Source organism: Phaethon lepturus, unplaced genomic scaffold, assembly GCF_000687285.1.
Source record: "Phaethon lepturus isolate BGI_N335 unplaced genomic scaffold, ASM68728v1 scaffold19139, whole genome shotgun sequence".
In the NCBI taxonomy this organism is placed as follows: domain Eukaryota; kingdom Metazoa; phylum Chordata; class Aves; order Phaethontiformes; family Phaethontidae; genus Phaethon; species Phaethon lepturus.
Genome location: NW_010561458.1, coordinates 6,062 through 15,949, shown reverse-complemented (window position 1 = coordinate 15,949; position 9,888 = coordinate 6,062).

The window sequence follows — 9,888 nt, the reverse complement described above, 5'->3', positions numbered from 1 at the left end:
TCCTGCTGAGGGTAAGGTGAAATCTTACTACAAGCCCTACCAGTCTGTTATTTGGAATGTTCTCGGGTTGCTGCAAAATGAATAACTTGCTGACCATCACTGACGCTTCCGCTGGCCAGTAGTTTTTGATTAACACTTGGTAAAGTTGGACGTTCAGTCTCACTTGAGAATGAAACAAATTGTACTGGGCTCGATACAAGGACAAAATAGAGCTGTTCACATTCGGAGGTGGAAAAGTAATATTTTTTTTTCCTCTGTTCAGTTCCAGTCAGTTCAGAAAACCAGTGTGAAACAGAGGCCTGTCCCTAGACGGTCTTTTCACTTTGGGAACGGGGAAAAGCTCGTAGCAGCCAGACTGTAAGTCATAGTAGCCAAAAAATGGAGAAGGTCTTTAAAACTTAACAGTTAGTACTTTAAACCTTAAACCTGAATAGGAGGCGTTTTAATCACAGGCTACACGGCCCCCCTGAGAAGCCGGGCTCCTAGAGATACCCAGTGTGGCAGGAAGCCAGCTGCTGGGCTTCTCTTCTATCTATTCCAGTGGCGCTCATTTTTAGCACTCCTTTTCCCCTATCCCTCTTTTATTGGCTTTCTACCAGTTTTGGGTTTATTACGTGTTAATGAGAACAGTGTGCTGTAATGACGGGTCATACTGATGCTCCATTAACAGCATTTTTCTGGCTTTTTTTTTTTTTTTTTTTTTTTAGGGTTCTGGCATTACTTGTAGGACTCTGGACTGGGTCTGTAAAAACGTACATGTTTACCAAATAGAATATGAATTGATCTGGTGGAAAGGAGAAACTGAAAAAATAATTATATCATTGGAAATTGGTGCAAGCCTGAAAGATCACACCCTTTATTCTGCAATGGTCCAGGATTCTGAAATGGCTCACTGTAAGCTAAAAGACCCTATGGAGATTTCAAAAGATATCACATGTCAGTATGCTGAATACATTGTTGGTTTAAGCTCTGTTGCTCTGTCCAATTATCTGAACTTTGTCAGCTACACTTCATTTTTTTATTTTTAAATAAAAGCCAGCATTCCCAAGCTAGCATTTTTGTTTCAGAAGGCGAACAACAGTAGCTCATAATGAGTACGTTGCAAAGGAAAATTTCAATCCCATTAAATCTTGAATAATCTTTCCCAGTAGAAGAAGCTCTAACACTACTTAGGAATCTTTTCCAACATGTTGTTTAAAAGACAAAGTTTCCTGATAGCCAGTTTTTCAAGGACATATTCATAAAAGCATATTTTTATAGCATAACTGTTGATGATAAACAAAATGGACAATCTAATGGAGTCTGGCCACACATTGCAGGCTAAGGAAAGAAAACCTGGAACATGGGAGACCAGTTGATCAGCTAGCAAATCAAAATTATTGATTCAGGTCCACTGAACTGTGTGAAAATCGTTTTATTTGCAGTTATTCCATACAGATCTGAAAAAAAATTATTAGCAATAGAATGTTGCGTTATAGTAGGTAGCACTGAATGATTGGATATGAGAGAATTAACCTGTTAGCCTTAGTGAGAATAACAGACAGATCTGGATTTGAATTGAAGCAGTATATGAATGCTAATTAGGAACATACTGAAAGTTCTGAAACAATAAATTTAAAGGCTGTATTCAAGACTTTAGGTAGTCAGTTTTTATGAATGTTTCACAGTGTTTCTGTGAGAGAAGGGGGACAACATAAGGATCAGCATATTTCTATATATGCACATAAAAATGAAACAAAGAAGAAAAATTAATGGTAGCAGGGAGGAGTGGTACATACTTTCTAATAAGTCTTGAATTAAAACTGGTGCATCATGCTGCATTTAAATATCTTGGGACTGAATTTTTCCTTGCACCATATTTTGGTGTTCTAGCTTATTTGTATCGCACACAGGTTGGACCAGACTTCTGGATGAGATTTGAACAGCAGCTCTATTTCCACTGCACTGCCACTCTTTTTGTAGCCATACCTGACCTAATTTTAAACCAATTTTTCTGATTTAATCTGCCAGGACCAACATGGCTACATTAGTGGGGGTCTGAATAGGTGACAACCCAAACTCTCAGATGAGCCTTGACCATCGGGACTGAGCTCTGTGCTGCTGTGTTGCATCTGAGCTCGCTACCGCTGCCCTTGATGTGTCCATACCAATGGCAAGGACCGGCAAGAGCTGTCAGTGGGTTTTAATGTGCGTCGGGTGCCCCACATCTCACTGAGTCCCCATCTTCCCCATGCTGAAAAAGTAAGGGTGGCTGATGCATTCTAGCATGCTGAGCTGGAGGGTGCTTCTCTGGGTCAGCTGCAAGGCTGAAAAATTGAAAAAAGCTGTACAGTTCCTTAGTCATGATAAGCAGACAACGGGAGAGCCTTTGAAAGTGTGATAGTTAGCATAAAAGTGATTTCTAACTTCATGGTAGAATTAAGGTGACAAAGACATACACTGCATCCTGAGAGGAGCAGCACCTTATAAATGGGATCACACACAGTGTTGTACGGGAGGAAGTTGGGTACAAAAATGTAGCTATTATGAGAACAAATATTGCTTTTATGCAAAAGCAAAATTCGTGATGCCTGGAGGGACATACAGTTTGGCAAAAGGACTTGTCCACTATTGCAGTCATTTTTAGAGAAAGGATGGCATTTCAAACCTATTTAAAGAGATCTTTTTTTGGTGATACTTATGTTTCTGAGATTAATTTATATTACAAATACAGTAAAATACATTTTGGTATACTCAATGAAATTTTGCAACAGCATAAGCAAAACCTTTCTACAGCAGGATGTAGGATTGTAAAGAGAAATGAACCATGGTGGTGGTGAAGTACAAGTTCCTAGTTAGTGCCCTGAATACATGCAATGTTTCTAATAAAAATGAGAAGATTGGATGGAAGCTGTGGCCACAATTCTACACAGTGATGAGAGATCATTTTCAACGAGTGAAACATCTTGTTTTAGTGATGATATCATGAGATACCGTCAAATCCAATGATACTATCAATCAGATCCAACTGCAATCAATTCTACTGATGATGCTTCAGCATAGATATGACTTTTTTGAAGGAGCAACTTTTATGTGAATGGCTGTTTCCATTGATTTTATAATCTTGCTGTCCAGCTTGAAAACCCCACAATTAGTTTAATAGCATTGAAAGTAAGAATCAATCTATCTGTTGCCAGTCAGTGATAGGGTAGGTGTAGATAGAGAAAAAAACCTAAAAAGACAATACAAGGTCAGAGAAGCATTTGAGAAGGAGTCAGTCACAGGGGGAATGTCAGGAGCAGTCTGCAGTCAGTGTGCAAGGCCAGGATAATGATTTTCAGAGCACCGCTTTGAATGGGTTGGAGACAAGACGCAAGCTGAGAGTCTAGGCTGGACAGAATGGGTCTCAGGCTAGCGATGTTACGCAAAAAGAAATTTCGAGAGCTTTGTCTGCAAGTGAAGGCACAGAGAAAGTCACATTCTTTTCCCTTTCACTCCAGCTCTCCCACATTGATATTTACTTCCTCCTGCAGGCTTAACCTTTCCCTCAAGGATCTCTTTCTTGTCCCAAGATATGCTTTAATCAACAGGCAAGATTTCCCTAAAGTGGCCAAAGCACCCATTTAAAAATAATGTGACACATACCACATGTCTTCCAGAGACCTTCTGTGTTTCTGGAGAAGCTTCATGTACAGCCTTGCCCTTCAAAGCATCTTGTACAAAACAAAGATGTACCAGCTCATCTGGTATCTGAAACCATCGTGTCCCTTACCCTGTTACCACATAGACCTTCTCCACTGTTTTATCACTACACAGATACAAGCGGGTGTGTAGTGTTTTAGTACTTGCCTGAAACAGCAACGGTCCTGTTAACCCAGAGAGATTGTTTTACGAGCAACTTCTCCAGCTGCCTTGTGTGCTGCCAGGCCTGGACCGACCGCGTGGGCGAGGAGGGCTGCCCACCCTTAGGTGCCCGGGGCTGCCTGCAGTGGGCTGCAGGTGGGCTGCCTCTCCCTGCCCACCAGCTGCTCCTCCCTCCGCCTGTTGAAGAGACTTGGCTTGGAGGACAATAAATCACCTGGGGAGGCCATGGAACCTCTTTGGGGGAGCTTAAGGATGGGGAGGAGAACTATGTGTAAGGAATTACGTGGATATGGTTGCATCTCCCTTAGGGCAGGGGAATGGGAATCCCTAAAAGATGTTGGAAGTCAAAGTCTTACAAGTTGTCTATGGTTCTGCAGTAACCAAAGATTATCCCAGTGAGAACTGTTTTCCTTCACCTGAGTAAGAGCTAGACTATATCTGGTTTTGTGGAATAATAATTCACTCTACATTGCCTTCAGCATGTCTAAGGGCAGCACAAGGTACTGTTCAGTCTTAAATCCCACAGTGCTGTATTTCAATAGCTGCAGACTGTTACTCTGGGATACTGAGTATCCCCTTTTAAAAAGAATTTTTGAAGTGTTGTCTGAGTGCCAAGAATGAAACATTTCTCAATTTTACTTTATTTTTTTTCCCCCCTTTCTCACGTGATTTCATTCCAGCCATTCTTTTGTCCACCAGGCCATCAATAGGCAAAGCTGTTTACTTTTTCCTGTGTACATCAATCAAACCACAGATGAGAAACAATAGCATGTGTTTTGGTCACAACCTTCCCTTGGATATATTTTTGCAGCACTTCATGTCTCAGCCTGCTATAGGCAAGGACCATATTACTATTTCAACTGGGCAAAATCATTATTGTTGTTATAAATTGACTCGGGGATATGCAGAAGTCCAGCAGTGGTGAGAATTTTCTAATCTTTGTGTGCTTTTGTTAAAAGTGCAATTCACAATGGATCTCTGATGAAAAGTGCTGGTAACCATGCAAACTCTCAGAGTGCTGCCTGTGCAAAACTGGGTAAGGCTTTCTTTTAAGAAGTACTTCTGATGATTTGGCAGAATCGGACCAGCAAATTGTAGTGATGAACTGGATAAAAATGACCGGGAAAATCCCTGCCTCATGTACAGTGCTGACTGCTGAGCAATCATTGCTGTTCTGTGCTTTTTCCTTTGTGCTGGCCTGTGCATAGATATACTAGTACTGAGTTAATTCAGAGCTGGAACAGGCATAAGGGAAACCACAAAATTTTAAACTCCCTTTTTTATCCTGAAGAGAAAATTATTTTCTAAGCCTTTCATTTTTGTTGTAGGGAGGGACGAACAAGATTAGAAACTGAAGCTAGGTCAGACTTTCTCAAGTCCTTGTGCATCTCCACACAGCCATGTTTGGGCACTAGAAGCTGCTCAGAAGTGACTCAGCCATATGCGTAAGAGTAATTAGATCCATTTGAAATTCGGGAACTAACAATTTTGAGGATTCTTTCAAAATCTTTCCAGTTGAAAACTCTATGGGTTTGTCTCCCTCTGTACCTTGTCTTGACTCCTGGCATCTATTAAACCTCAGAGCAAAATATCTGCAAAAACTGCTTGGTTTTCTTTCAAAAGTGTTGCAAACCACCACAGTTTCCATGCCTTCCCCACACCTCCCATCTTAGTTTGGCCAAATTCATCCAAATTTCAGTGAACTTAAGGACCAGACTGCACGTACAATGTGCTATGATTTTAGCTAGGATAATTACGCTGTTAAAATAATCATTAAAGCTCTTAAAATAAAGGAAAAAGGAAATTGAAAGTTTGTTCAACTGGAGCAACTGCATGTAGGCAAGACGCTTGAGCATCTTTTCCATAATAAAAACTGGAACTTCTGAGTAATAGTCATGCCCTTCCACAAAATCTGGACTGTTTATTCATGGGTGGTTCCCAAAGATTCAGGTCACCTGGTATCTGAAAGCAATGGGTGTCTTACCCTGGTACTGTGTAGATTTTCTCCACTGTTTTATCACTATGCAGACACAGGTGGGTGTGTAGTGGTTTAGTACTTGCCTGTCTCTATTTATAATACTCCCACAGAGTCCTTAATCTCTAATGAACAACTTATCTTTTTCAAATAAGAAACATGAGTTTCTTATAGAGTGTACAATTGGACCCATCAGAAGAAGTTACTGAATAACTAAGGGGAGAGTTGCGTTCCTTGAGCCATTGTATCAAAGCTAAACACAGTAATAAAAAGAAGAGAGCTCCTTTTTCTCTTCCTGATGCGGTTAACAAAGATCTAAGAGAGATGAAATGGCAGTATGGTTTAATTTTTCTTTTCCCACTTGGAAGTTACAATATTTTCAGTTCTCATAAGTTTCTTTTAGGGAAATATTACAAACTTCTCCTATGTGTAAGGTATTTGGCATTACAATGATTGCAACTGTTCATAATACTCATTATCTACACTCATTGTGCAGAAGTGATGCTATTTAAAATCATTAAATGAACGGAAGTATATAATACATATTTTGGCAACTTTAACTCACAGACTGCAAGGTATATTTGACTAGCTGATTTCACTATGGAAGATAAATGCCAGTATATATACTCCCATCGCATATAGCTGTTACAGTGGGCCCAGTCATTTTGTATAGCGCATGCAGCTGGAATCCAGTGGTGCCACATGATAAGAAAGACCACTCCTGCTGCTGCTGCTAACGTAGACAATCACCGCTGTCACTGCTCTGTCATGAGTTTATGTTTAATAAGCTATTTTTCCACCTTGGGACAAAGACAAAATATTTTTTTAAAACTTGCTACCCCGTATTTCTTTAGTTTTAAAGCAATTGCTTAAGAGGATAATCTCCCAAGAGATGCTAGAAAGCTTGAGGGCATGGAATGGAAAGGTAGGAAGAAGAAATGTTTTTATTTTTTATTAATGTCTTATTATGCAACATTTCACAGTTTCTTTACTAGCAAATATTCTTTATAGGAGATCAGTTTTATATTTAAGTTTTTAGAGCCTGAAGCTTTCTGTAGACATACTTAAATGCATGATCTACTCTTGATGAAGGGAAAAATAACATAGAAGGTTAAAAAACCGCCCTCAATCTAAAACAAAGCTTCAGATTAGTCTGAAACAGTTGTACCTAGTTCAGGCTTCAAGTGCATAAGCAGTAATGCAGCAGGTAAAGCAACAATGTGCGTTACAGAGTGACAGTCTAATTCACTTTGGTTTTGGAAAGCCAAACTGAAGACAACACAGCCTTGTCCCGGACAACGTACCTATGCTGTTCATTATTAAATGCTGTTCTGAAATCAGGCGCGTGCTAGTTACCCATGTAGCCCACTCTCCCCACCCACCTTCCCTGTCTGTGAGAGTTTAGGGAAGTTCTTGGTTTGCAGCCAAGCATGGCAGTCTAACCAGGCAGTGTCATCTGAGGGAGAAAAAATGTGACGTGGTTGCTCTGGCATAACCGTCAGTATAGCTGCTGATAAAACACGGAGAGAAATAATGTTGGTGAGATGCAGAGCTTCAAAGCTTACGTTTTTGTCTATTTGTAGTAATACCAACTCTGTTAAATTATCTGAAAGTATAAGGATTTATTAAACCTCTTTGTACAATGCTGTTCTAACTGAGTATTTTGGTAAGCTGCCTTTATATAGATGTCTGTACAACATAAGCTAGTGCTCCATTAAGAAAGAAATGTTTGGGATTTGCCTGGAACGATGAAGAGGCATCCTGTGAATTACAGTCCTATAAATTACTGTCTATAGGTCTGATGAGTCTAGGGTGGGGCTAGGTTGCCAGAGAAGCACCAGGGAAACAGTCAGTGAGAAGATTTAAAAGCGCTAGCTAAACTTAGGAGATCAGGGAAGCATGAAGGGTGGAGGTTTTCTCGTATTCATTTTCTCTCTCCACTTGCGGAGAATGGTTTGAGAGCAGCACGGAGGAGGGCGGCTTGGGGATGTTGGTTGATGAGAAGCTCAACATGACCTGACAATGTGCACTCACAGCCCAGAAGGCCAACCATATACTGGGATGAGTCAAAAGAAGAGTCGCCAGCAGGTCGTGGGAGGGGATTCTGCCCCTCTACTCTGCTCTGGTGAGATCCCACCTGCGGTGCGGCATCCAGCTCTGGGGCACCCCAACGTAAGAATGACATGGACCTGTCCATGAGGTCCAGAGGAGGCCACAACAATGATCAGGGGGATGGAACACCTCTCCTGTGAGGACAGGCTGAGAGAGTTGGTGTGGTTCATCCGGGAGAAGAGAAGGCTCCAGAGAGACCTTATTGCAGCCTTCCAGTACCTGAAGGGGGCTTACAAGAAAGCTGGAGAGTGACTTTTTACAAGGGTGTGTAGTGACAGGACAAGGCACAGTGGATTTAAACTGACAGAGGGTAAATTTAGATTAGATATAAGGAAGAAATTCTTCACTATGAGGGTGGTGAGACAGCGGAACAGGCTGCCCAGAGAAGTTGTAGATGCCCCATCCCTGGAAGTGTTCAAGGCCAGGTTGGCCGGGGGTTGAGCAATCTGGTCTAGTGGAAGGTGTCCCTGCCCATGGCAGGGGGGTTGAAACTAGGGGATCTTTAAAGTCCCTTCCAACCCAAACCATTCTATGATTCTATACTCAGCAGTTTTTGGTACTTCTCCCTTTGTGATATTTCTGTGATCCTCTGCTAGCGGACACCACTGATGTACTGTAAGTACAGAGTCTCTGCCGTGCACCTTATCTTACTCTGTAGCTCTCCTGACCAGCAATTCTTTTTAAGAATCTATCAATCAAGTGTACTTGAAAAAAATTATCTACATTTTTCCTCTTACTTACCATCCTCCCACCTTCCCCGCTTCTCAAGGTACTACTGTAGTGACCTCAGAGACATGTCTCTGGGTTTTTCTTTGTTTGTTTTTAAGGCTTTCCTCTGTCTCTCTTTTTTTCCTTCTTCAAAATCTTGATGGAAAAAACTTGACCGCTTTCCCTTTGGGGAGCAAAGATCCCAATTAATCTGTTATTCTTCTCATGGAGTAAAAGGAGTCACTGAACTTACATGCTTCAATAACCCCTCTACTTTGTCTGTGTTTATCCTAGCAAGTACTGCTTCATGTGATTAAAAAAAAAAACCAAAACCCTTAATCCTGTTCTGAATGAAATTGAGGGAAGTGTTGCTTTGACTGGTAATGATTGCAGAACAAGGTCCTTGCAAAACAAGGATCAGGTTGTGCACCACACTGAAGGAATTAATTACATCACCACTGATTTTAGTGTGGGAGAGGACAAGTTCAAAGTAGTATCAAGAGGTGATTTGAAAAATCACCATTTTGTTTGATTTTCTCTTTGCCTCAGAAGAGCCACTGCTGTGAACAAACAGGCAGGCAGAAAAGATGGAGGAGGAAAAAGTTCTTGAAGTAGATGACTGACACTGACAATGAATTTCATTTTTCTCTTCACAGGACAAACACACTTTGGATCCTTTAATGGTTAATGGCCAATCTAAAGCCAGCCCAGTGACTACCCAAGCACAGAAACAGAGACTTACATTCCCGTGAAGAAAGATCAGTCCCCTCATCTTTCACATATAGATCACTGTATAAATATAGCCTTTATTTTTTATTGCGATCTTTTTCTTTTTCTCTTTCTCTCTTTCTTTTCTATTTTCTTTCTGCCACCAGGCTTTGTGTAATATTCCAGGTGTGGAAAACATTTGATAACTCAGCTGTCACTTGAATGGAGAAGGCTTCTCATACAAATAACTTATAAGAGATATTTGAGTCCTTCCCTTCTGAGGGTGGTGGGGTAAAAACAGCGTGCATTCTGGAGAGCTAAGGTATTTCAGAGGAAGCAGGATTTGGATACCAAGCTCCACACCAGCCCAGGACTTCCCTAGCAGCTACTACTGGCTGCTATAGGCATGGATCCAGCAAGGGCAATGCTCTTGTCCCCGAGCACTTGACTTTTTGGTGTACCCTTGGGAACAGCAAGGCTAAAGCAGATATGAGCGGTGGCTTTAGTAGTGCCTTGCTTCTCCCTCAGTGCCTTCTAGAGAT